Here is a 27,925-nt window from a genome sequence, read left to right on the forward strand (position 1 = left end):
CAAAATATAAAAAGGTACTTGTTTCATATTTTTAAAATTACACTTTTAAACACTAAGACATCAATGAATGTATTGAACTATCCCTACCATAAACTTCCTGCTTATGCTAATAAACTTGCAAAACGGTAGTGCTGTAATTCATGAATACCTTAGGAAAAAAATACTTTTGCTTTTTTACGCAAATCTATTCGTATAGATGGTAATTACAATTTTTTCTAGAAATATACTAAAGTTTTGTTTAAAACTCGTGAAAAAATTTTTGATACGTACAATTATTGGGCCTATCTTAAGACTCCTTCAACCGATTGGGTTCGTTCACGTTTGAAAACTGCTTAAATAAACTTCAAAGCATTTATTAATTACGTTTCACTTTAAAATTTCATGGTGGGCTGAATCTGTATTAAACAAGTGCGTTGAAATGGGAACAATCACGTTCATTATGAACGCACCCTTTTTTTTTAATGGCTAAAGTTGTAAGTTTTTAATAACCATTTGTATTTTTTGTTTAGTTCTTTCATAATAATTATTTTCTATTTACTTGTCTAATGAACTTCTGACTCAGTTTCTCTATGAAGAGCAATTATATTTAGATTTTTCTCAATAAAATACATTAAATCGTTTTAATCTGATCTACTTTAATATTTGAATAAAAAAAATATTTGGGCGTGTAGTTACGTAGCTTAAAATTTAAAACAGTAAAGTAGTCCATGATTTACAAGCTTGTACTAAATGAGATCCTTATAGTTGAGGCGTAAAAATACGTTTCGAAAAAATATTTAAAACCATTCAGTCGATTGATATGAAAAATTTCGTAAAAATAAAATTTATTTATTTTAAGGGCCTATCTTTTGCCAATATAAGTTTTATATGACCACATATACAAAAGTCGTATTTCGTATTAAATATCTTACAACGGACAAGAGTAAACTCTACGTCAGTTTCTGTTCCCACAGAAAAGTTCTAACAACTTTATAGCAATCTTTTCGTAATTACTCGCAGTTTTGATCAAAAACGTCCTGTTTGGTATACATAAAAATATATGAAAAAACAAATCGTTGCGGTCTTCACTCTCCTTTATTTCTTTATTACATTTCGCTCGATTTATGCTGTGACCTAGTTAAGCCAAGTTATACCGAATTTCGATGATTGAGAAAGAAGATGAGAAAGTGACGATTTCAGGTGGAAGAGATGAAAGATTGCAGAGAACCGCAAGCAAAACGCACATCACAATTGGCGTCGATTGTACAGTGCTTGTTTTCCTAACGATAATGGCCTAGATAATACACCTGCCGGCGTTATAGGCGTATGCGAAGTAGCATCGCTTTGCTTGCGATTCGCGTGTACTCCAGCAGCTTGCGTGTGGTGTAGCTATACGTACCATCAATCGATCGTTTCCTCTCTCTTTCTCGCTCGTTGCTTCCTCCCTCAATTGTACCCTAGTCCACGATCATCTCTGCAAACTCTATACTGTGGAATATAGATTAGAACTGTGATTCTCACAATAGTAGTGCGCTGTAGAACAAATAATCAGCCCGTATAGGACAATCAAACAGAGCAAACTGGTATTTATAGAAACATTACTACTTGATTATTTCAAAAAGTACTTGCGATTTTTTTTGTTTATTCCGAATGTAAAGCCAGGATGATCGTTAGACTTTTGCTTATGATAACGTTTTGCAATTACGTGAGTTTTACTTTTGTGATAATTCTTTGAAGCTTAATCATGATTAATTTTTCGTATAGTTGTTACGTTTAACGTATTTTTGTTTTTTAGTAAAAAGAAGAAACATAGATTTGTGCTTTAATATTTTAGCAATTTCTGAATCTCAAACTTACAAGTCAATATCGGTGTAAATTAAGCCCCTATTGCAGTTTAACTTTGTAAGTAGCAGGTTCAAATAAAATGATTTACTTTAACACCATAAAATTTTTTTTTCTAAATTACTATTAATGGAATGTTAAAGCTCAAGTCGAGTATATATAATTTTTCTTGCATAGTTAATGGTTACTCCATAAATTTTTCCAAAGAAGAGAAATTTCATGTTTTTACAGTTTAGCACAGCTCAAATCTTTCCAGTTAATACTCACATTTAATTTGTTCATGATTTAGTAATTTTTTGGTTGATCTTTTGGGGCAACTTTCGAAATAAAAAATACACAACACGTTTTTTATATAGAGTGACGTTTCGTCGACTGGATTTATTAACAAATTTAATAGTAAAAGAGTACAAAAACCAACAAATAATAGATGTAAACGCAAGCGCTCAGATTACCTTTATTAAAATTAACTATACAATTTAATTTGTTTGTTAGTTGCAAGAATCTATAGAAGGAAAAAAAAATACTTATGCGTTATCTCTTTTCGTAATTACACACCAAGGCAATGAAATAAAATGTTTTAATCTCTAGATCTATTAATTTTACAAAATATAATAATTGAAAAAATAATCTACTGCTACGCTTTTAATAAATATACTAATAAGGCTGAGTAATTTTACCTTACAGCAAACTATTTACTCACTAGTCTTATTGCAAACTATAACTGTAGTGTATTTGATAAGTTATGCATTACTTTAAGGCATATGTGATGGCTAAAAATAATTTTAAGTGGCAAATGTACAAAGCCTGAAAAATAGTAGAGTTTGTAAGTAACACCACTTCGAATCGATTAGGTTTTTTACTGCTCTCTGACGTCAGCCTAGGAACTAACACGAGTCACTGCAGTATCATTAGTGGTAACAGTTTGTTTTATCTTCTATTGTAATACAAGATTTTGTTCGCTCTTTCTTAACAAAATGATCAATATTATTGAAACAGTTTTAATGTTGTCGTGCGATGTTAAAACAGTTTTTTTCCAATTACATTTATTGGCAAAAGCAATGGAGTTGATAGCATCAGCAATGAAGAGTTGTTGAGCATTTTTAAATATTGTTATTTTTGATAAATTATTAAGTACGTATTAGTACCGGAAACATCTCTTTCAAAAATAATGGCTCTATAACAAAGAAAAACTTAGTTATAAAAATGCTGAATAGTTACTTAATATAAAAATATTTGACTTTATGTACACTAATAAAAAATATTACATGTTTTGCTGGTGCGAATTTACGGATTCGTTTATTAGTACATTGTACTTAGAATAGATTCAATTAGTACATTTATTTGGCGTCTGGCAAAACATTCTATTAGCTTTACTGTAACAGTCTACGAAATATGTATACGAAAAAACCAGACACGAAAACATCAACTTTGTATTTCTAACCAAAAATTTTACAGTTGTATTGATGATCTGAAAAATTGCAAAATAGTAAATCCGAAGAGTGACGAAAAAACAAAAAGCTTGACATTCAGGTATTGTTGAATCTGTAAAGCAAGTATAAGGCCTTTCTTCTTCCAATCATCCTACAAACTAATTTTCTTCCAGGTGTGTTATTGCTTCGTATTTAGCACCTATATATGAGTCGATGCCGGGCTTTCATCACTGACGTATAATATACTGTTGAATACAGACCTGAAAAAATTCACTCATATTAATAGAGTTATAATTTGAATCAGTACTTTTGCATTTGTACGTAATCTAGTCTAGAAAGTAAACAAAATAAAAATACAAATTTTAAATTCAAGAGAACTTCACTAATTTTTTTAAAACTTTGTAAAGCACCGTAGTTGTAGATAATTGCAGACATATTTACAAAAGCGTTAAAAAAAATTTTTTTTGAACTCCCATAAGTTGGTCAAGCCTAAAAATTTTAAGAAGATGAACCTCGCATAATATTCAAACACACTTTATTATTGTTAGTTACAAGTATTATTTTACATTTCATTAAATCTTAACTTTTTTTATTCTTGTTCAAAATTAACATTCAAGTTAACCAGTGTTTAATTAGTTTTTAAAATCAGAAAAATATTTAATTGGGTTCCTGGTGTATAGAATTGTACAGACCATTAAAAAAAAAGTGGGTTATAACATTTGAAGAAAACAAGCGTACGTTAATGTTATAATCAAATTTTTACACCTACAAACAAACTTTTTCCGCGGGACAATAATAGTTTTAAGCACATACTTGGTAAGTATTAGAAATTTACAATACTGTTATCTATTGAAAACGAAATAAATCTCAACGAAAACACAGATAAAATTACAGAGCAAGTTGCTGGACAATAACGAAAGAAAAATTTTGTTGAATTAATACTCCTTTAAATGCTATTGCCAAAATATGAATTTGCGGAATAAAATCGAAGAATATTTCTTGTTGAAACTAGGGACCAGAGGGGTTCGTAGGTTACCCGAATAGAAATACACCTACCGGCAAGTAGCATGACCAGGTCCGGTGCCTTAAGCTCGGTCTTCAGACCTCTCCTGATGGAAGTCTTTTCGAGCAGTATACAAACTGTCACCAGGTGCGTTATCAGGCCGGTTCAGGGTTCCTAAAGTTCCAGTTGCCAAGCATAGTCCTCGGAGTCCCGTAAGATGCTAAGTACACATTAAAGAAATAATATATCAGCTACTTGCAGATGTCGTAGCTGCTAAGAATAAAATCATGCAAGAACAACGTAAGTTATATAAAAAATTTTTATTTTTTATTACATACAAATTCCAGTCCAAACAATTGTTGATGGCAATCCCTAGAGCTTGTTTAATGAGCTTTGGATGCTCTATGTGACTATTTTTTAGCCGTGCATAACAATTCAACGTTGTATCTGAAAAAATAAATGAATTTTACGTTTTATTTCGTTTACTCTTATTTATCGTATTTTAAACTAAAATCAAGATAATTACCATTTACGCAATCAAAAAATTTAGTCGAAGACATAACAGGTTTACTTTCTACGGCAAGTTGAGTTGTGTACTATAACAGACCATCCTTACTCACAGTTCTTTTTGAAATAGCAGTTAAGTTTTCTTTTGCTGAACTGGTAATCCTTGTACGGGACTTTACAAACTTGAGCTATAAATCAAATTAAAAGTTCAGATGATTGTATAAATAAAAAGTAATATATAAAAACAAAGTGTACCTAATCATCTTTGAATTGTTGATCATTTTCTAATTTTGTATCAAGCACTACGAATTTTTCTAGAGTTTCAACAGAAAATGATATTACGTAATTATCGATTTAATCTTGCAATGTTACAACGTCAGAGTGGACTGGTAGGCTCTTCCAACTTCATCTCCAAACCTACGAATCGCTGAGTTAAGCCTGTTACTTCTCGGACAAGGTCAATCAAACGTTTTTCAATGCTTCCTAATGGTTCTACAAGAATATTTAGAAATACGAATACGAAATACGTCTTACACTTGTATTATAATTTTGTTTTCTTACGCGTTAATTATGCTCCTATTATATGAACACCTACTATTGATATTTATATGAACAGACTTGAGTCAATTCAACATAGATTTCTTTCTTACAAATTTTATGTGCCAATGCAAAGATTTAATCATAATTATGCTGATTTTTCTAGACATTTCAAAGTTCATACTGTTAGATCTGTGCATGGTTTGACGAATCTAATTTTTTTTTGCAAAGCTTTTGATGATAATTGTTATTATCCAATGATTAAAAATACTTTTGGAACAAGATAAATTGATTATAATGTAAGGCGACATCTTTTGTTATTTGAACAGATTAGTAGATTTGATTACATTTTTTATAGTTCTAGTTTTGGATTACGTAGATTACGGAATACAAACTTTAAGAATATTTTTATTTATTTTAAGTCATAAGATTATTTAAAGCAACATTAACACAAATTTTACCGTATGTAATAACTTGATAATTACGAACATATGTAGTCTGATAAGAATAAAGTTGGGATTCAAATTTCATTTTTTGGTATCCAATAATTTTTGTTAACGTTAATGTATTTGCAATTTAATGTCTCGACAGTCAATATAAAATATTTTCAGTTATCCCAGTAATAGTTAAAGTAGAAAAACGTACGATATTTTGTAAATAATGGTACATAGGTTGTTTTTGTTGATGAAATAATAAAAATATTAATTTTGAGTTTTCTTATTAATAGCTCTATCTGTATAACTTAATGGTTTTTTTTTTTTTTTTTTTTTTTTTCCTCATAAAAAACCACAGGTCTAAGAAATCCTTCGATGTGTACCTAGTAAGAAGAGCTTCAAAGATAATCAAAAATATTAGTTCTGAGAAACCTGTATGGATTCTACTAATTTTTAAGTCCTTCCTGTACAAATGGTTCTTGCAAGAAATACTGCAGGAGCTCTGCAGATTCGTACATAAATTCATAAAGAATTTCTTAGAAAATTAGAATTTTTCTACAGAAAGTCTTATGGAGTTATCTGCATAGTTTCGGATTAATCGAGCATATAGTTTAAAGTGAAATATAACAAAGTTTTTCTGTCTTGTATACGTCGTAAAATATGAAAAATGCGTTCGAATGTAAATAATGAGCGTTGTTATGTTTAAAAAAATTGTTATTTTATTTTTAAAAGAAGTGGGTGTCCTCCTCAGTATAGACAAAATACTGAAACTGTTAAGATCAAATTAGCTGTTTTAATAAAATAAAGTTTTCATTTTCAAAAAGAAACGTCTTTAACCTTCATCTCTCGATTTTCGGTGCGCGATAGTTTTGTTATCTACATGCATGATTTTTATAAAACACGCAAACTAGATGTAATACAATTCTTCCTATTAAAAAATTAATAATTCTTTTCAAACAACAAATTCATGCTAACTATTTTTATAGTAGAACCTTTTCTTCTTCTTTTTTTTCAATTTTTCAGTAGCTTTAGTATCTAATATGCTTTACTTTTATTTGTCGATCTAATCGTAGATGTGAAAGAAAGACTTGATCACGAGAACCAGATGTTATTAGCTTATTTTGCTACAAAAAAATTGTTTTCAACCTATGTTTCAGACGTTTGTTTCCCTAGTTATAAATATCTTCATACATTTTTTTTTCAAGTATACTAACGAGCAATAAAATATAGACATTGTAACTAAAGTTTAGTTGAAATGTTTCTGTTTAAAGACATAAGCATACTTTTAAAATTCAATTTTTTAATTTTAATCATAAATCAAATGTTACAAAAACTATGGGAAGTATTAAATTTCTTTACGTGATTGTGTTTCTACGAAAAGATAACAAAATGGTTCTCAAATAAACAGGTACATGACTATCTCAACAATTATTATTATTAGTCTAATGAGAATATAGCAATACATTGTGTTTATCAATGATTGTGACAGTAAAAAATACTTATGCAATAATTTATTTCGGTCCATTAAAATTTTTATTTTGAAAAAGGTAGTTGTATTTATTTACTGGTAGGTCTTGCTAAAGACTACAGCAGGTCATCTTACATGACTTCCTGCAGAAAAAACGTAACATTTCTACATAATTTCTTGCAGGCCTGTCTCGAAGAATTCCTATAGAATTTATTCATACGCTTAAATTCGTAGGTCTTTTTTTTTATCTAAATGTCAGAAGCTTGATTGGTTTTTGCAAAAGATCCATAGGCGATATCAATCTTCTCAAGAAGCTGTAAATTATGCTACTCTTTGTTAATACATCACAAGTCTGTTACTGTTAGTAGAAAATGAGGAGTAACATTGGTTACCATAACTCGACCTAGTACATTTTTTGTAAGAAGCGTTAATATAGACCTAGCCTGCTGTAAGAACTATCGTATGCGTAAGTCTTTGAATTCATTTTTCGCCTTGTTATTATAATAAAATTATTTGTATGCATAAAAAAAGATTGTAAGTTACTAGTTTTTTAAATTATATGGTTTTTATAATAATTATTGTTGTATTTAATCTTAGCAAAATTCTGTCTTGGGTATTGTTATTTTTATTATACATGCTACGGTTAAAAAATGTATTATGGAATACTGAATGAACATTTTTACATTGATTACACGAATAAATCTTATTTTTTAGGATCCTAACCTTCTTCTAGTAATTTTTAGAGGCTAAAACCGTAAATATATTTCTAAGCCCAAATAACTGTGAAGTGTCAAATTTTTGTCTCAGGCTTTTTAGCTAGTATCAGTATTTAAGATACTGAAAAACCACTATTCCAGTTTTTAAAAATGATTAGTAGATTTGTTCTGTGATGTATGCATCTCAAGAGGCTTTTTTCGGGTGAAGCCAACACATCAGTAAAGCCTCTATATCGGTGTTCAAAAGATCATTTTGATAAGTGATGTTGATGAATAAAACTGATCTTTCCATTAATCCTAATAAAATTCACACGAAAGACTTGCTTATAATTAGGACAAGAGGACAATATTTAGAGGTAAAAAGTATAAGATAATAGAGATTGGAAAAACAAAATATTGATAAACTGCAATAGTTGTATTTACAGTGCAGCCGGCAAGAAGTACAAGCTGGAAACGGCTAGCTGCCTCAGACGTCGAAGTTCAGGCTAGGCCTTTTAAGCGGTTTTGCTGGCAAGCCAATGGTAAGTACATAATAAAAAAAAAATTGTTTTTTTTTTAACTTGGATTAAATCTACAATGATTGGTGTTTAAATCGCTGTTCTTACATTCAGAATCGAATGCGTACAAAAAATGTAGAGGATTTAAAAAAAGTAGTACGATGTTTTACAAAATGTTACGTAATCAAGAATTTTCATGGAAGATACACTTCATACCTCAACATAATAATTCTTAAATTAACTAATATAAAGTCTATTGATATAAAGGAGTTGTTATCTCGATCGGTGCATATAGTTATAACGTGACAGACAAAAAGATATCTGATTGATACATTACGTATTAATATAATAAGAACAACAAAAAATCGAAACACTTTTACACTTGAAATCGTAAAAAGCTTAAAAACTTAGTATTAAAACAATGAAAATATTTAATAAATTAATTTTTTCCAAATAAAAACCAACTGTGATGCTTGTATGTAACAAGATAAAATAGCTTCATTTGAATTCAAATCTCATATGTTACTGATTGGTTTTAAACGTACATAATCTATCAATTATTCTTCGACGATAAATGATTTCCCGTTTTTACATATTATTTTTGATGATAGATTTATTTTGATATTAAAATATGGAGAAAGGTTTGTGTTGCACCCAGTTAATGACGATTCATCTCTAAGAATTTCATCTAACTCTAATAGTAATTTAATTGTTTGATAATTTATTATTTCCGTTGTGATTTGAAGTTATAAAATACTAGTACCTGCCATCGACAAAATAGCTTTGCATAAAAACATTATAATGAGTGAAAGTCTTACACAAAGTAGACACACCCTTACAACTTGTATCACCAATAAAAAAAGTTATCTGTTTATTCTCAGATTATCATGTTTTCTTATAAAATTCAATTTAATCCTCTTTCTGTTACTTTAAGTTATATAATTACTATCATTAATAATTCCATCATTATGAGAGAAAGGTACAGGCACTGTAAAAATTATTCAGACACGTGTCCCCACTCCATCCCGTTATCAATATAAGTACTATCGAATAATTTTGTGATTTTTGTTTGCCATTTATAGTCACAAGGAAACGGCCAGCACCTGAGAATACTGACTAAGAGGCCAGACCCACCGAACGAGTTTGCCTGCAAGTCAATGGTGTGTACATGATTTTGAGGAGATATATTTTGCTTTTTCTTTCTATTTACTAGAATAAATTTAAAATATTCGATGCTAAAAACACTGAACTAACTATCAAAATCACTGCGGCAATCGTCAAGTTGCGTTCAATGTACACAAAAAGAGTTGAGTTGCGTCTCAGACATTTTGTCTCATGGTTGAGTTGCGTCCTCGTTGATTTTATCTCATAATCGAGTTGCGTCCAAGTTTACTTTATTTCATAGTCTGGTTCTGTCCAGGTCATTAGGCCGATGAGTCATAACAATTTTTTCGGCACACTGTATCTAAGCTTCAGATTTTAAATATGTACATAGCACGAAAATGTATGTAAAATTTAGATTAATCAAGTAATAAAAACTGTAAACATGTTTATTGATTTCATTTAACTGACTTAACCTCACTTTGTTAAATTTATGTTTTATACAAAGGTTCAGTATTACCTATCACTATTGATCGTTTTCTCCTTTTTCTTTTTCTGTCGTAGATGATTACGTAACACCTTATCACACTATAAATTTTTGATTTTCTGTCCAGATGAGGAATAATGCAGCTTCGATGCAGAAATAGACAACTCACTTGAGAGACCAAATTTTTTTTCTATTGATAAATTATATCATTATGGCGTTAGAACACTTAGGTTCCGGTGGAATTATTGAGAGGAATGGCTAAGACAACTTGTAAAAGAATAAACTGAAACATATCATACAATCAAGCGGCGAGGCAGCGTTGAGTAAAGAAATCAGCGTAGGAATTTAGCAACCCTTACGTTACGTATACTTAATTAGGTACGTGTGTGGATAAATAATTATTACTTTGCACAAAGTGCAAACAACCTTTCATCCTAATCTAATTTTTGATACGCACATCCTTTATTTAAATGTTAAAAATAATAAGCTCAGAAGTCAAAAAACCAAGAGGATCAAACAAACAAGTCGTTTCGACAAAACGAGCATTATAGGGCCTATAAATCATACAAGGTATGTAAGTCTTACATTTGTGTACTCTGTATAAATTACAACTGTTGTACTACTATCTTAATTCTAGTGGTGAAGAAGATCAAACTATGGCTAAGACTAATCTTAAAACCAAAATTAAAAATTTCCCTGAAATCGTAAAACATTATTGATTTTCTGACTACATAATAGTACATTCTATTGTTTCAATTAGTGCTTATACAAAAACTAGTAATTCGTGTAAGGCACTACAAAAAATTTCCTTTATAAAATGTAAGTATTTTATCTTCAACATATCGTATTATATCTACAGATCTAAGCAAAATTTCTTACTTGACTTGAGTTCATAGGAACCTTACTTCTTTCAATATTTTAACATGAACATATTGTTAATACATCATTAAAAATGAAGAAATAATTTCTATGTAAGAAATTAATGGTAACATTGTACTACGTAAATTATCTTGAATAACCTCTAAGCTTCTACAGTAATTGTTAGGGATTTTTATTTTATTTTAGATTCATTATAAAAATGCAAACGACGTATATGTATCCAGTAAAATGAAGAATGCACTGTAATTTATTGTTTGGGATCTTCGTCAATTCTAACGTTTTTAATAATGCATTATAATAATTTATAAATTATACTTGTTATTCGTTGGATTTTATTTTTAATATTTTTTTGTTTTGCCTTTTTTTTAAAATATGGTTTCGTACCATTTAACGGTAACATTTCCTATCTAGAAGAAAAATTAGCAATAATTTTTAATACTAGGTAGGTACATTGGTCATTGATAAATTAGACTTTATCTATCTTTTAAAAATGAAGTATTTAGAAATTGTTTTGTTGTATAATTTTGTTTGATTCTTATTATTTTTATATAAAAGAAACTTCCAAATTAATCACCCTCATATACAACGATTTATTAAGTCGTTTTTAAAATATATAGTATTCGAAATATATATTTACAGATTAACAGTTAAAACTTTTTTAATCTGTTTTGCTCCGATAGTAAAACTACACAGTCAACTAATTTTATTCTACCGCTCCAAATTGTCGAAAAGTGTTACATGTTTGCTAGTGAAAAATTCAGACTGGTATCTGGAATGTGGTGCTAAGGGCGCAAAGGAGCTGAAAGAGCATGAATTTCAAAACTACGTTAAATTTGACTGGGAGGCGCTGGCGAAGTGCAAGGTGCTACTACCTAAAGTATCTCTTTTAAGCCATGAGCTCGATATTAATAAATTTTACTGTGAAGATTAATAACACGAGTGTTTTATAGGTCAGTATAAATGTTCGAATTTTGAAGATCGGCAAATGTTTAACAAAACGCGCGTCTTATTTTCTTCATCATCATATATCGCTAATTAAAAAGTAACTATTGGTGGCTTGCGAGACTTTTTGTTTTTTGCGCGTTAAACTTCACTTTTCTTGGGGCTTTGGAACAGAACGGACGTGTCACGATATTAGCAATCTAACCTAGAGCTTTGGATCGTTATATTTTTTCCTTCGACGTCTCATCGTCATCGACGAAAAAGTTTCTACCATCTCCCAACCAGATCAAACGAGGGTGCTCACTACACTTCAACATCGTCTCCCCGCGAGACTCAAATTATTTCGTGGCGACGAAAATGCGGTCCTGCCTGGCCAGCAGACCCGAGAAAGCCGAGCGCCAGCTCGCACAACCAGACTCTCCCCCTTGGGAAGCTTTCGAAGCCCACAACTTTAAGGTACATTTTCACCTCATGCAACATACACATATTCACATACATACTCACAAGAACGATCGCTGTATCGGTTATTATTAATGACTGTATCACATTCTTGTATATTAACACGAACAATAAAACAGGTTTTTTACCGAAAGGTTTTTTCCTGTAATGAATATCTTTTATTTACATCACTACTAACAACTCATAAAATAACCAATAAACAATAATAATATTGAGAGCGACGCTTACCCCTAAGGTCTTACTCTCATTGCGACATAAAAATTGAAATTTAAGTCGTCGTCCACGCTACAACGAGTGCCGTCGGATACGGCTATGAAATTCCAACAAACATCTCCTGGGGAGCTTTGTCACTTGAGTTATTTATCTGTATCGTGCGAATTAACATAACCAGGAAATAATTTAAGATAAATTTATGTTTACAAGGCTAAATCTACTCAATAATTCTATTGAATAATTATTTGCTGGACAACTGCTCGCCAATATTGCCACAGCCTTCCTTGAGCGGTCGGTACTCGGACCCTGAAGCCCATCTGTGTTATGAGGAGTCCAGTCGTTACGAGCTCAAAAAAAGTGACGTACTAGGCGATGGTTCCTTCTCCATGTGCCAGCATTGTAGAAATCGAAAAACAAAGACCAGCTATGCAGTTTATATAATGACTAAACGTGGAAACCAGTATAAGCATGAGATCGACATACTTAGTACCTGTCAGGACCACCCAAACGTAGTCACATTAATTGAAGTTCTGGATGACAGCAAGTACGTTTATCTAGTAACTGAGCAGTTAAAAGGTGGCGAGCTAATCCTGCATCAAAACGAACAGAGTCAGAGTACAAAATACTAGGTCAGCGAGGATACGGTGCGTCTAGCTTTAGCAGTCATATGTTATATTCATGATTAACATATCACCTACGTTAACATAAAGCCTAAAAATATACTGTTTCAGAATTAAGGTGACGATTTCACAGTCAAGGTAATCATTATTACCATTATTGTTATTGTTTATATTTTTGTTACTGTTTTTGTTTTCAGTGCTATTCTTATATGAGTCATAAATTTTTTAATAATTATATACTATATACTATAAAATAAAATTATGTGTATATTAAATTTATATTTATAAACATGCAATTAATTTTTTTGGGAATCCCGGTGTTTTGTTCGACGATATACTGTCGGTCGGGCCCCCCTCCTAATCGTCTCGGCGCTTCGTTACGCCCCTGCCGCTGGCATTGACGGCCTGTGCCAAGACCAGTTCAGTTCGTCTCCTGATACACAGGTTTACGCATCAGATGGCCAGCTACACACCTCTACCAGCCAAACCACACCGTCAGCAGCCAGCGAGCCACTCGAGATAGCTAGGCCACCAACAATATCAGCAGAGCATAGCACGCAGAAAAGTGCGCTATTCATTGTCGCCGGGTCCGCCTCCCCTGTATTCAATAAATAAAAAGTTTTTCAAACACCCGGTATACTTTGGCTGGATAATGCCAAGTGGGGATAGTTACGAAGGCTTAATTAGTGACTTCGCGACAATGCATTCTTTAACGACTAGATAAATGGGTGCACGTTGCCACTGTTAAATAAAGGGGCTCGTGCGTCAAAATGCGAGAGAGTGGAGGAAAACGGAGAGGGTTCAAAAAGTAAAAAGAAGCAGGAAGTGCTTATCGGAACTTAGATCGAGGCGTTACGGCACAAGGCACATCGATAACTCCAAGGGCCGAGCGAGTATCTCCCCCTTAGTCTTTTGAGGCGATTTTTTCGCGAAGAGAAAAAAAGAGAACGTAAGACCTTCAATCTTTAAAACGATAAAATTAGCAGATCTTGGCTCAATTATATAAAGGTATTGGAAGTGATTTTTCTTCTGGAGAGTGTCAACCCCAAATATTTCTGAAATTTCCAAGTTTTTCGTGTCAACTCGGTTTAGTGAGGTCTACCTGCATTTTGTTGCATAACAATGGTAACAAAGCTACCCTTTTTAGCCTTGACTATACAAAGGGAAAAAAAATAAATAATAATAATCGCAATGCCATACCCATGGTCTAATGAAATCGTTTTAAATTTATCTTTACACACGAAATTCAAAACAGGCAGTTGATTAATGGGGAGTCGGTGTCCTTAAGTAAGAGTTAGTGACAGATGTATCACCGTTTCCTCCGCAGTAGATAGAAAAATGTAACAGCTCGCTTACATCTTAGTGCATTATAAAGTCTGAGCCATCTTACCCAGACAAGACGATCAAAAGTCTTCGTAGCTTTATTATATGCTTGCTAATGTAACGTCAAGTAGCAGTGCACCATATATCTAATTTAAAAATTAACTAATTTGTTAAGTGTTGATTGAAGTTAACAAGGGCAAACATCATTAAATATTTATAGCACACGCATACCACACATTCTAGTGCGGCCACAAACAACCAGAACAAATAAACAGCATATTGTGTGATTTAGTTAAACTTATGTAAAAATGGTGCACGATACTCCGTGACACTTCCTACCCTGGAAACGCTATGTAAAATATATTAGCAATAAGTAATAGCAATTCAATCGAAAAATAAATTCAGAACCGCCAATTGCTCTCCTGCGATTTTTTACCAGATTGGCCAATTTTCACTGTTCAAATTGGTACTGGCTTTAATCATTGAGATTATTATTAGCGCAATAATATAGGGACCGACCGATTTAGCAAACTACGATAATCCGCGAATACGATGTTTTTTACCTATGCAAGAAAAGACTAAAAGAGATAAGTAACACCCTAATGTCGTTTCCTTTTTCTAAAACAATAGGAGCTAGGCGTGGGACATCGAGACTGCGCAGGACTCTGTAGAGTTTTAAAGTTTTCACCAAGAAATGTCAGAATTTTGTTTACTGGCCTTGCAAGGTAGTAAGTACAAACAACTATGTCTTCAGTTTTAATACCAGAGTACAAAAATTGCAGAGTAATTATTGACTCTACAGGGTTTGTTATTCAACTACCTCCGAAAATTAGGGATAGAGCTCAATTTTATTCACATTGTAAAAAAGGATTTAGGACAAAAAATGTAATTGGATGCACGCCCGTTAAATAAATTTGCTTGGTGAGTAAATGTTTTGGAGGCAGAGTAACAGATACTCAAATTATCATGGTAGCGGTAAATCTCATGCTGTAATAAGTAAAAATAAAATACGATAGGTGTGGCTGGTTAAATTGGTTCTAACCCCTCTCCGTGTACAAAAACCTGTGACAAAGAGAAAATAAGGAAGACCACGGAATATTGGTTTTCTATTGCTGAAAAAACTTTAATCGAGGCACGAAACATCTGAGTTAAAGCTAATAAAGCTCTAGTGGCGCAACTACAGTCTGCCACAGGTTAGACAATATATACGGGATCATCTGACACATACCGGATGATAATATTGCGCAAGAAACAGATACTCCAGCAGATGATCCACCTTTGCCGAATATTGACATAGATAATAATATTGTACAAGAAGCGGATGATCCAGCGGAAGATCTAACATTTAAGGATATTGATATTAATAAAAATTTTGTTCAAGAAGCAAACGTTCTAGATGCACTTTTGTAAAATATTTTCTCAGAATATAATAATCAGAATACGGCATAAGAAGCAGACGCTCAAGCAGATACCCGCTAGCATATCTTTGTGGTACCTAATCCTCATGATCCTAATCAAACTATAAATAATCATGAACAGCAAGTGATTGATCAATTTTGTAAATGATATATGTACATAAGTTTACTCTGTATTTCTTACTGGCCAATAGTATGCATTTAATTTCGTGCCATCTTACTTGTAATACATAATGAAATTAAAAGATTACCCCACTTACTTTTGAAATATGATAGAAAAGAATCAAAGTACTTAAAACTCGATGTCCTTAGTAACACTAGATATTACTAAATATATGGATCACTCTCTAAGTCGTATTATTTTACATCTGAGTTATTCATAACTCATGTATCAAAAACATTTTCTAATTATTTTTTACTGTTTTTTATACCTACAGTCTAGCAGAAGAAGGACGAAAAGCCATGAGGGGAGAGAGAAACAAACATATGAATGTAATTAATTCCGATATCTTTCACAAGTTACACATTAATGTTTTCGTGCAACATGAGGGAAAAAGATTGTAAAACTACTACTGTCAAATCATCATATTTGAGAAAAATACTTTTTCTGAAGATAAATTACTTAAACACTTTTTTTTTTAAACTACAGTTAATAAATTAAAAATATCAGCATGTATCTTGTCAGAACATTATAAAAATTTTATTTCAACTGATAAGTTATTAGTTATTAGTAGACTAAGATTATATTCAAACTTTTTCTATGAGTCTGTATTATTAAGTTGAAAACCATTGATGTTTCATAAAACTAAGATGATACTGCAATACTTTCATAAACGACCTAATGATTTATGATAAAAAATTTCGTTTAATTTTTAGGGTGCTGCTATAAATAGCACAATTATCATAGTCCAACTTATGGGATCACAGAAATACTTTGTAAATTCGTTGTGTTTTAAAATGCTTAAGTGATAAGTTTCAAGCCCTTGATGACCCAGCACTTGCATCATTTTAAATTAAAAATATTTAGACGTGTTTGAACACAACATAAATATATAATTTGTAGTTAAAGGATTTCATAATTTAAAACTAAATAGATTTAAACACGGAAAAGCCTTGGGTTTGTCACTTATTTGTCTAATAAGAACTTATCTTTGGAGCTTATATAGGCTATGTAACTAAAAATCTAATACAGCCTCAACAATTATGTAGGAAGACACACACACACGTTACACACATTACAATACCTCATACCTGCCTCTGTTAACTATGAGCTTCTCTGACTAATTCGGGCTCTCGTTTATTTTGTCTGCTGTTCCGAAGGCCTCCTTCTAGAGCGATTTATCTGAGTTCTGAGTCTTTCAAGCTCATGGCTAATCATTTTAAGGCTGTTTATTATCAAGGCCTAGTGCAGAAGGCCATAAGATCTATGGGTATACTCTAAAGCGATTCATCTGACTTGTGAGGCGTTCATGCACATGGCTGATTACTTCAAGGCTGTTAATTATTAAGGCCTAGTGCAGAAGGCCATAATATCTATGGGTATGCTGTCTAACACGTTGCTCAAGAAGTGCTTTCAAATAAGTGAAGTTAGATTCTTTTCCTGTGAGAAAATCAGAATTCCATAGGAGCGTGACCGAAGAGACACGGTCCAAGCTCAAATTATATACTAGGACATGGTGAGAGCGTACATTTTTAATTTACCGTGTATTCGCTTTATACAGCTATTTATTAAAGTAATATTCATCATACTCATTCATACATTAAATGCATTTCATAAGATGAATTTTTTTCACGACATTATAAAAAAAAAAAACTAGTGTGCGGTAAATAGGTGTTTTGCGCATTATTTTTAGTGTAAGAAATTTATTTTCCTGCATAGAGTGTGGAAAAAGTGTGCGGCAAATATTTTCCGCACAGTGTGCAGCAAAAATGTGTGGAAAAGGTTTTTGCCGCACAGTGTGCGGAGAAGGTCTGTGGCAAAGTTATTTCCGTACACCAGAAAAAATATTTCTACATACCATAAATCTCGCATGAAACGAATTAAGATACCGTTTGAGTACAACTATCATAACCCAACCTGGTGTAAGTCTCAACTCTTAACTAAAATTCTTTTTTAATGACTTTTATTGTTAATTTCATTAAATTGTATCATATTATAATTTCAGAACATTTAATTGGGTTTCATAATCCCATTTGGTTGGTGTGGGGTCCTTTAACGAAATTGGTTACAGTTGTAAAATTCTTTAGAAATATTTTTGTTTAAGTAATTGAAAGTTGGGTATGCTCTCTGACAAGTTGCTCAAAAAGTGCTGTCAAAGAAATAAGGTTAGATTATTTTCGTGTCAGGAAATCAGAATTCGATAAGAGCGTGACCGAAGAGTCACGGTCCAAGCTCAAATTGTATACTAGGACATGGTGAGAGCGTACGTCTTCAATATACCGTGTATTCGCTTCATACAGCTATTTCTTAAAGTTATATTCATCGTACTTATTCATACATAATATGCATTTCATAAGATAAATTTTTTTCACGACATTATAGAAAAACAAAACTAGTGTGCGGTAAATAGGTGTTTTGCGCATTATTTTTAGTGTGGGAAATTTATTTTCCCGCATGGAGTGTGGAAAAAGTGTGCGGCGAATATTTTTCGCACAGTGTGCAGCAAAAGTTTGTGGAAAAGGTTTTTGACGCACAGTGAGCGGAAAAGTTGTGTGGCAAAGGTATTTACGTACACCAGAAAAAAAAATTCTACATGCCATAAATCTCGCATGAAACAAATTAAGATACCGTGTGAGTACAACTATTATAACTAAACCTGATGTAAGTTTTAACTCTCAACTAAAATTCTTTTTAATGACTTTTATTGTTAATTCCACTAAATTGTATCATATAATAATTTCAGAACATTTAATTGGGTACCGTAATCCCATTGTGTTGGTGTTGGGTCCTTTAAAAAAATTTGTTACAGTTGTAAAATTCTCTGAAAACATTTTTGTTTAAGTAATTCAAAGTTTATTTTTTAAATTAAAATTTTAATTCAATCCGATTTCTGCTTTTATATTTAAAGGATAAAATGACTTTTTTCATTTTTTTTTTTTTGAACGATCGTTTGATATTTTTTAAACATATGCCCAAGCTCTTCTCTCTGGTCCCCCGGCAGGGGTTACCACCCCCGGACCCTGCACAACCTTCCTTGCGAATCATCAACATACTTACTATATTCCTCACACTTATTGCGAAAAATATTGTACACAACTCGTACGGGACGATTTTCCACACTCGTGTGATAGACTCACACTCGTGGCTGGTGACAGTAACTCGTGCATTGCGATCACACTCGTGCTACGCACTTGTGTGGTCAACTAGCACTCGTTTCCGTCAACTCCAGCGACTCGAGCAAGTCAATCACGACTCGTGTGGAAAATCATCTTTTCCGCCTTAGTTACGTAAATAGCTATTTTGCTATTAATATTATTTTTTGTTACTACACATAAAGCTCTAGCCCATGGTATTTCTACTTTCTGCCCTCGGGATTTTATGTTGCAATGATTGTATTGTTGCAAATGACTTGTAGCCAGCCGTATGATAAAATATTGTTATTATCATTTAGATTATAATTTACTAGAATTATACATTTTTAGCGTAATTAACAAACTAACATTATTATTATTAATCTTAATAATAAAAATTTCTACTATTATACGCAGTCGCTCTGCTGACACGTGCCATATCTCCCCCACCATTTTGTAACACGCAGTGAGTGCAGCAGCACTCACGTTATTACTTATGTATCTTCAAAATATGCCACTCTCAAAGCACTACAAGTACACATGCCTACCGTAAAGCAATTTGTAAATGTTAACTTAATTTTTTTTTTTTTTTTTTGTCATACGGTAGTTCCCCAACACTTTACAAACGTTACGAAGATTGGAATATTTCAGAAGTCATGCTGTCTAAAGGTATGTATATGTGTCATTAATGAATTCAGGTCAAAAATAAATTAACTATCGTATATAAAATAACGAGTACCGAAATTTACGAACTTTAATCAACATCTTCAATTAGATTAAATCCAAATTTTTTAGAAGAAGTATCTACAATTTGTTTTATTTGCCTGTTACAAAGACTTAACTAATTTTTTAATTAATTACCTTTTCCAATGCCAATTCAGCTTGCCATTTTGGAGATACACAACATTCAAGTTACACATTTTAATTTTAGATCTATTTAACCTTTTTTGTAAATAGTTTTAGTAAACTATGCTAGTCGGAGATGCATGTTTAAATTTTAGAATCCTATTTTTCTTTCCGTTGTTAATTGTTTAGCGCAACGACTAAAATACATTTAATGATCGGTAAAATTCAAATGTTTAGAACTGGACGCCTCTGACTACGCAGCTCTGTTAACTATGTACAAATACAGATACATAAGCCATTTTAAGGACAGAGGCGCACTCCCATTATCTGTCGTTAACAGCATAACTGAAAAACTAATAATGTACGAGCACTGAATAATTAATAACAAACATTTCACACGACCTGGACAACATTGAGGTCCCACGCAATTAAGAAAAGCGCTACGCTCATACCTTTTGCACGAGAAATTGTAAAATTAATCATCCTTCTAAAAGTGTGACGCTAACCAATGGGAACAAATAAATATATATAAACGTTACAAACGGGATACCAATTTGTAATAAATCGTCGAGTACTCAACCATAGATTTAAGCCAGTCAAGTTGAAACTCTCAGATTTTTATCATTTTTTTTTTTTAGCAGCTTGATTCACCCAGATCGTTTGTACGAATCATTCCACCTTAAGATTTCAAAAACCTTGATTTTATTTAACTTAAATAAGATAGACATGTGTTAACAGGTCTAGAGATACATAAATATTACTACTTTATGTTAAATATTGCCGAAACTGCTATTTTAATAGATAAGTTTTTTTTAGAAGAGAGGTCGCTAACAATTTTTAGCCTAAAGTGGTTATCTCTCTACAAGTAGATTTTTGGAGGAAATAACAGAACGACGTATTACATGTGTAGAATACCTGTAACTTGCATCAAAAGGAAGAGATGCTGTATTTAGTATAAATACATAAAATTTGTATTAATTAAAAAAATAATTGCAATATGCCGCTAAAATATTTTTAAAAATTTGTCATAGAAATTTTTTCACATGAAAATATTTATAACTACTAATAATAAATAATATTTACTATGTAGTGAGACGTAACACGTACCAATAAAATGTAGTTAAAAAAAGAAGCTTTCAAACCCATACTAGTTTGGCCAAAATAGTTATATTTGGCATAAATGCTTGATGTAAGTCATAATAATATAATGTGAGTTACGTATATTATAATAATTTTTCATTTTCCCCCAATTAAAAAAAAAATGGAAAACCATATGACTAATGCCGAATACTTAGATTATTGTGATTAATTATTCCCTCAATGATTAAATTTTTTATATCTTGGATTTTTCTACTCAATCTTGAGATTATAGATTTTTGGATTTACAGTGGATAAGTTATTATTATAAAAATTTGAATAGAAAGAATAGTAGTTTTCATCATACCCTGACGGAAAGTTCGCATTCCCGTCCTGATTTCAGGCTGGAAAGTTTTGCATTCCTGACCAGGACCGGAATTTTTTTGTTGCGCACTAACCTACTGCGCAGCTTTCTCCTAGTTACTTTCTCATGTCAGTCGTCAGCTGCTCATGTGTATACAGCTATAATCGACAATGTACTACACTCAGCTGACGAAAATCAGAACACTCGGATCATAATCTCAATACTTATGCCGTACAAGTATGCAGATTGCAGAGTGTAAAATTAATGATTTTAGCTCGTGAGTAGTGTTATACTTAAAAATTGAAAATCACTAAGTACTCAGTCTCTAACGTCTGAGTACTGAAAGCGATTGTGTGAGTGTATATGAATAAAGTTTATATTTTTTTTTTATCCAAATTTTTCATGTAAGAAAACAGCCATCACAGAAGTATAACATACTAATATGATTTCCATAGTGCCAGTATAAGAGATTTTAATATAAATTTTGTGTGTAATTGAATTTTATACGTAATTAAACGACTTCTACGAGCGTGGCTGCTGCAATCAGTACCGCAGTCGCTATATATTGTTTTCTATCTCACTTGCTCTTTATTTTCCTAGAGTCCCTAGATCAACAAACGCATGAGCGTTCACATTGAACGACGGAACGACTGTGTGTTGATTTTATATCAAATTAAGCAACAAATAACTTTTTTTGGGTCGCGAACTTCCTTCCGGGTATGAAGAAAAATCGTATGCGTCACTCGGCAGGAGAATAGCACATCACCGTCTGCGTATTTGTCACGTGACGTAATATACTATTTTGTTACTGGTAATACTATAATATAAAGCGGCTAAAGTGGAATACCGTATGTGAGTAGGAACGAGTGAGACCTAATTGAGGCAGTAGAAGGACAATAATATTAATTATAAGGAAATATTATCTGAATTGTTGATCAATATTTCTTAGATCGCTGCGGAACTTACATAATTTGTCTAATGTGAAGGTAATCCCAAAAATGTTAGTTAAAATTGCTAAAGATCCAAATATGATTGCTTGAATGTTTTCAAGCTTTTTATAATACGCATTAAAAACGTCTTTCATAAATACAACGTATAACAATTAAAATGAATAGGCACCTGCTCAATTGAATAAAATTTTTGTCAGCAGCATAAATATGATGTAAAAAATTTTACTAACATGCTTTCAGGCAACGTAACGAATAATGAGGAAGTCTTTATAAAAATATTATTAGAAAAATTTTAATATAACTGGTAAAAATTTTAAATAACTAGTTGTTGTACAAAAATTTGTAGGTACAAAAATAAGTATGGCAACGTATCATGAATAATATCAAAACAGAACGACTTTTTTTCGAATAGTAAGTAATTTTTTGCAACAAGTTACTTTTTTAAGCCTTATAAGTTCACCCAGTATCAGCAATAATACAGTGTACTTATGTATAGGGTAGCACTATAATAATAAAACATTTAGCAAATGTGCAGTTTGTGCTTGAAGTCATATGGTTATGTTTAAAAGGAAGATCGACATGAGTCGTACGACACAAGAATTGTTATCTTAAAAATTTTAACCACAATACTTATTATTTGTTTTTCACATTAATCCCGATGGATATACAGAATATCATTCATTGAATAGAATCAATGTGCACATAATATTTCTTATTTAAAATTAAGCTTCTTTTAGTTCATCACTAAAAAGCAAAACAAAACTTGGCATCTGTTAGACTTTAAATTCAGAACATAGCAAGACTAACGATTTATCAAAGAGGATAAGAATTGTTGCAACGATATCAAATTATATTGCTTCACAGAGATTTGCTTAAAAAAATATTTTTAAGCAAATCTCTCTGTATACGTCGTAAGTACTTGACAATTATAGCGGTTTGAGTGATTAATTTGACTCGAAGGTAACTTTATATATCTTGGAATAATTTAGCAGTAGTAAATGACATGGCATGATCTGCATAACATATTATTGTTTGAATTAATCTGAAGTATCAATCGTCAATAAATTATATGGTAAGCTTTGGAGGTTGTGAAATTAGACTTTCTGTGCTGCTTTCCAGCCTCTGGAGAGTATTGTTTACAATATACATTAACATGTTGCGTTTAAAACAAAGTTAATAAAAATTAAAAAAAGTGTTTCGAACAAGAAATAGTCTCTATAGTGCTTTGATAGAAAAGAAGGAATGCGATAATTTGTAATACGTCTATGACAGAGGTAGGATGATGTAGGACGATTTTTTTTAAACTTATGATGATATTTATGTGACGATGATACGCGACCACATAAAGACAAAGTGACAAATTTTGGAAACGGGCAGGAAAACACTATTTATTGTTTTCTTTCAGTGAAGAAAAACTTAGCAAATTTTTTTTTCATGATTTCCCAAACTACGTTAGTAGTGGCGAATTATTTACGCACCTATTGAAAAAGAGCAGGTTTAGACGATAACAAAACTAAAGTTGACATCGGCGAGGTTATCCTTGCCATCAAAAGGCTGCACAGAGTATTTGTATGTACTAGAAAAATAATTGTACTTACGAATTATGTTTTCATTTAAACTCACGATATTAATGACCATCATCACCATTATCATCATGATTATCCACATCGTGAGACAGAAATAAAAATTCACGAGCTGCATTGAATGCGAGAGACAAAAGTTGCACTGCGTTAAAAAAACTATGCAAAAATTGCTATCTTTTTTTTAACACGGATTCATCCATCAGGACAATAAATTAGAGAATGATCTGTTAGACCATGAGAGACGTATCGTCCATACCAATTTCAGTCTTTTTAAACTATTTCTGTCACACGAACGTACCGAACACGTTAGGACTTACTCACATTGCGGAACTCTCGAGTATATGGCACCCAAAGTTATTGAAGGCGAGGCTGGCTATGGGTTTGTTGGTCTTATTTCTCCATGTATTGTTACAGTGTTACTTCTGCCTGTAGGTGCTTCTCTTGATATAGTGTCTGTTGATTTTCATGATTCTATTTTTTTTCAAATTAGAAGCATTTGCATGTGCATCAATGAAGGAAAAGTTAACTATTGTAAAATATAGTTTCATTTACGTCACCTACAAGTATAAAAATTTAAGTGGAGAAGTACAACATAAAATTTCTAAATGACTAATTTAAAGACGTTGTGCAAACATATCTTGCTAGTGGTATATATTTGGTCTTGGGTGATGACAAGTTGCATATATATAGTGAACAGCTAATGACATTTTAGTGTAATAGTTGTAAATAAATATTTTAAGATCAGCTGTGAAATATTTTTTGAACTGCTTTAAATCCGATAGAAGAGATACATGTGTACGTGTTAAAAGTATAATATATCAAGGCAAAACTTGTTAATTTGAGAAATCTAAAAATGCAACGAAAGCAGTAAGCATTTCAACAGTAACTGTTTAATGTATCAGGAAACTGTTAAAATAATTTTGAATAAATTAATAAAGAAGAATTTTTTTCGTTTTTTTTTTGACACTGACCAAAATCTAGAACAAAAAAGTTTTTATTACTATTTCCGCGTTTGTGGGATAATTATGTGTCAAAAGCCTAGTGGTTTTATTTTTTATAAAAATTTCTGAGTAAGAAGAAGACATAGCTTCAAAAAACATCAAACTCATTAAAAATTATTTCAGTTAAGGTAAATGTCCCTATTGTAAGACAAGGTTAAGCGTACTAAAAAATAAATTAAGCTATTCAAAACTAAAAAATACATATAAGTGGGAAATTTTTTGTATTATAATACAAAATGACGTGCTCTAGCAATAACAAATTTATTTTAATGCATAAATAAGATCGCAATAATAATCTAATTTGAAATAATGGAGAAAAATATGAGGTACCGATTAATGGAGCATCAAAAAATAGCATGGCCCAGTTGTCCCACTCAGTTAGTCCCGGTTTATGGGACATACAAAAACAATATTTAACCTACCGTGATAAAAAAAAATGTCGTAGACCGTAAAAATTAATAATAAGTTTAATAATATAAAAAAGTTCATCCCACAAAATCACAATCTTCTATAATTTAACAAAATAAGCTCAAAGGAAGATAAAAATTAAGATTTCAAATAGTTGTTAGAGATAATAATAATTCTTAGTTATATTCAAACTTAATTTATTCATCTAAATAATTTAAACAAATAAATAGTATGATGCATGACAATAAACTTTAAATTTTGACAAACAACACAATATTAAGAGAACAAAATATAGTAATCTTAATATACCTACTTTTCTTGTTTAATTCTTTTTTTAATATCTGTAATTTGTTCTTGTAACTTTTTTAAGCCTCTTCTATGTTTTTTATCTGTTGTAACTGTTTTTTTTTCTTTTTTTCTCTTTTTTTTATGAAATAACATCAATACATGTCATATAATAAAATAATAGAATTGTGGACTTTGAGTAAATAAATCGAATGTATAGTCTTATTGTCTGCACGTGAAAAGTATGTGATAAAACAATTATTTTTTAATAAAATACATCGCGGATATAAAAAAATTGTTAAAAGTGAAAAAAATCATAAACTAAAAAATTTGTAAAATAAATTTCTTTTCCATACATGTAACCTTATTTACACCTTTAAAGTCGACTTTTTTTGCTATTTTTCTGTCAGTCTTTTCCCTTTTTTTTTCTTTCATTTTTAAACTAAAATCAATAAATATTGTTAATTAAGTAGGTTATTACAAAATAAACAGTTCTATGACTGCTCACTTTTGAGGTTATGTCGACGATTTATGACTGTATGTCAATAATTAACTTACTATGAAGCTAGATATCAATTACAATAAATTCAAAATTGATTAAAGTACACTGTATTTACTTTGACATAACAGAATAAAAGATTTGCAAGTAAAAACAACAACTTTGCTGTGTCTCATTTATCGGGCCAACGGCATAAATATGAAGTGTACGTAAATACGGTACATGCATTATGCTATACCATTAACTGGGACCTTCAAATTTCAGATGTACGTATATTGAGACATGGTTATAAATAAAAAATCCTTATTAAAAATACTGATCTTTGTTTTTAAATATATTTAGAAATACCTAAGTTCATAAAAAAAAACATATCTTGACAAAGAATTTAATTTAATAAAGAAAAAACTCAGTAAAGTGATAGACAAAATAGGTGATATTTTATATGTCTAGTACTACAATAGCAAAGTTGCAATAAACATTTTTTTCATAATATTCCATACGTACTATGGGTTTGAAAATAAAATATATGATAAATAATTCCACGTATAATATAACAGAATTTTTTTTAAATCCTAAATATTCTCCATTATTAAAATATTAATTAATTTCAAAACATCCCATTAATTGAGACGTTGTCTCACAATCGGGACATTTACCTTATCTTCTTCACTCTTGAGAACACATTTCACATGTCTGATTTTCTGGCGAAAAGAAACTGACAAAAACGCATAATGATTTCTGAAAAATATTTCAATAAATCAGGTCCAGAATGCAATAGTTTGTTGAAACTTCAGAAGTGAGACTTCTCCACGGTGTCAAAAACGAGGTTTAATTTTCCTAGATCATTTATATTTTAGACCCCGAAATTCGGAAAGTATCACATCTTTCGGCTTAGAGAGTTTTCGTGCGCTTTTATTGAAAATCTGTTGTTAAATCACTGTGCTGTCATATTATAGTACAATATCATGAACTTAGAGTCCCTGCCCAACTTCTTCTCAAGCAAAGATAACCTGAAAAATGCAGTTGATCAACCATCCAAAAAAAACTTGTTATTTGATTTTCAGAGAAGTCTTATTTCCCAACAGACTTGTTCGGTCTCAAATTCATTTAGTTTTTTATTTCTGCTACTATATTCAAACGATCTGCAATTACTCCTATTTCATCCTAACTCAAATAAACATGACGGCTGAATGAATAAAGTGTTTTTATTTAACTACGCTTATACTGATTTCTTAGTTATTGGTGGAGATCATGGCTTGCGTTCCACTCTAAAACCGTGTTAGTATTACTTTAAGGTAGAGCCATCAAAAAGGTTATTATACCTTGTAGCAATTACGAGAAAACTTGACACCAATTACTCGAGGTGACAATTCTCCCAAGTTCTGAAAAAAACTCAAGGTCCCTGAGAACCAGTACCCTTGTAAAGTTCTTCTCCGTAGGCTACAATCAAGCAAGCACCTCCATGTAATTGATACTTCCCCTAACTAATAATGAAAACTTATTCAGCGAAGTTTTGGTATGCGTAGGCCTATCCTTTTCTTTGAAACTTTGTCACGTCAGTTCTACCAGGCTTTATGTGACTGCCCTGGTGTTGTGTAAAAAAGTGTTTAAAATAATGTTTGTGTGTAGTGAATGTTTATGTGAGTAGACTACAAGTGCCTCAGGAAAAAATAACAGACATACAAATCCATGACTTGCACTAAGGTCCCAATAAAATAGGCTGGCGCAAATAATGCATTAATAAGTGCCACCATATAGCCTCGTCAGTG

General features: G+C 31.5%; 1 long non-coding RNA gene across 1 annotated transcript in view; it reads right to left on the reverse strand.

The window, feature by feature from the left end:
• Nucleotides 1-3,292: 3,292 nt before the first annotated feature.
• LOC111643277 (uncharacterized) overlaps nt 3,293-27,925 on the reverse strand; it is an 89,503-nt gene continuing 64,870 nt past the window's right edge. Inside the window, exons 2-5 of the long non-coding RNA XR_016293323.1 lie at nt 4,781-4,949; nt 4,593-4,701; nt 4,308-4,474; nt 3,293-3,511 (exon numbers count right to left, since the gene is read on the reverse strand). This is a non-coding gene — a long non-coding RNA (uncharacterized LOC111643277). The remainder of the gene's footprint in view (nt 3,512-4,307; nt 4,475-4,592; nt 4,702-4,780; nt 4,950-27,925) is intronic.

This window comes from Copidosoma floridanum, unplaced genomic scaffold, assembly GCF_036245765.1.
Source record: "Copidosoma floridanum isolate Cflo_tuat_1 unplaced genomic scaffold, Cflo_Japanese_pri ptg000029l, whole genome shotgun sequence".
NCBI classification, from domain to species: domain Eukaryota; kingdom Metazoa; phylum Arthropoda; class Insecta; order Hymenoptera; family Encyrtidae; genus Copidosoma; species Copidosoma floridanum.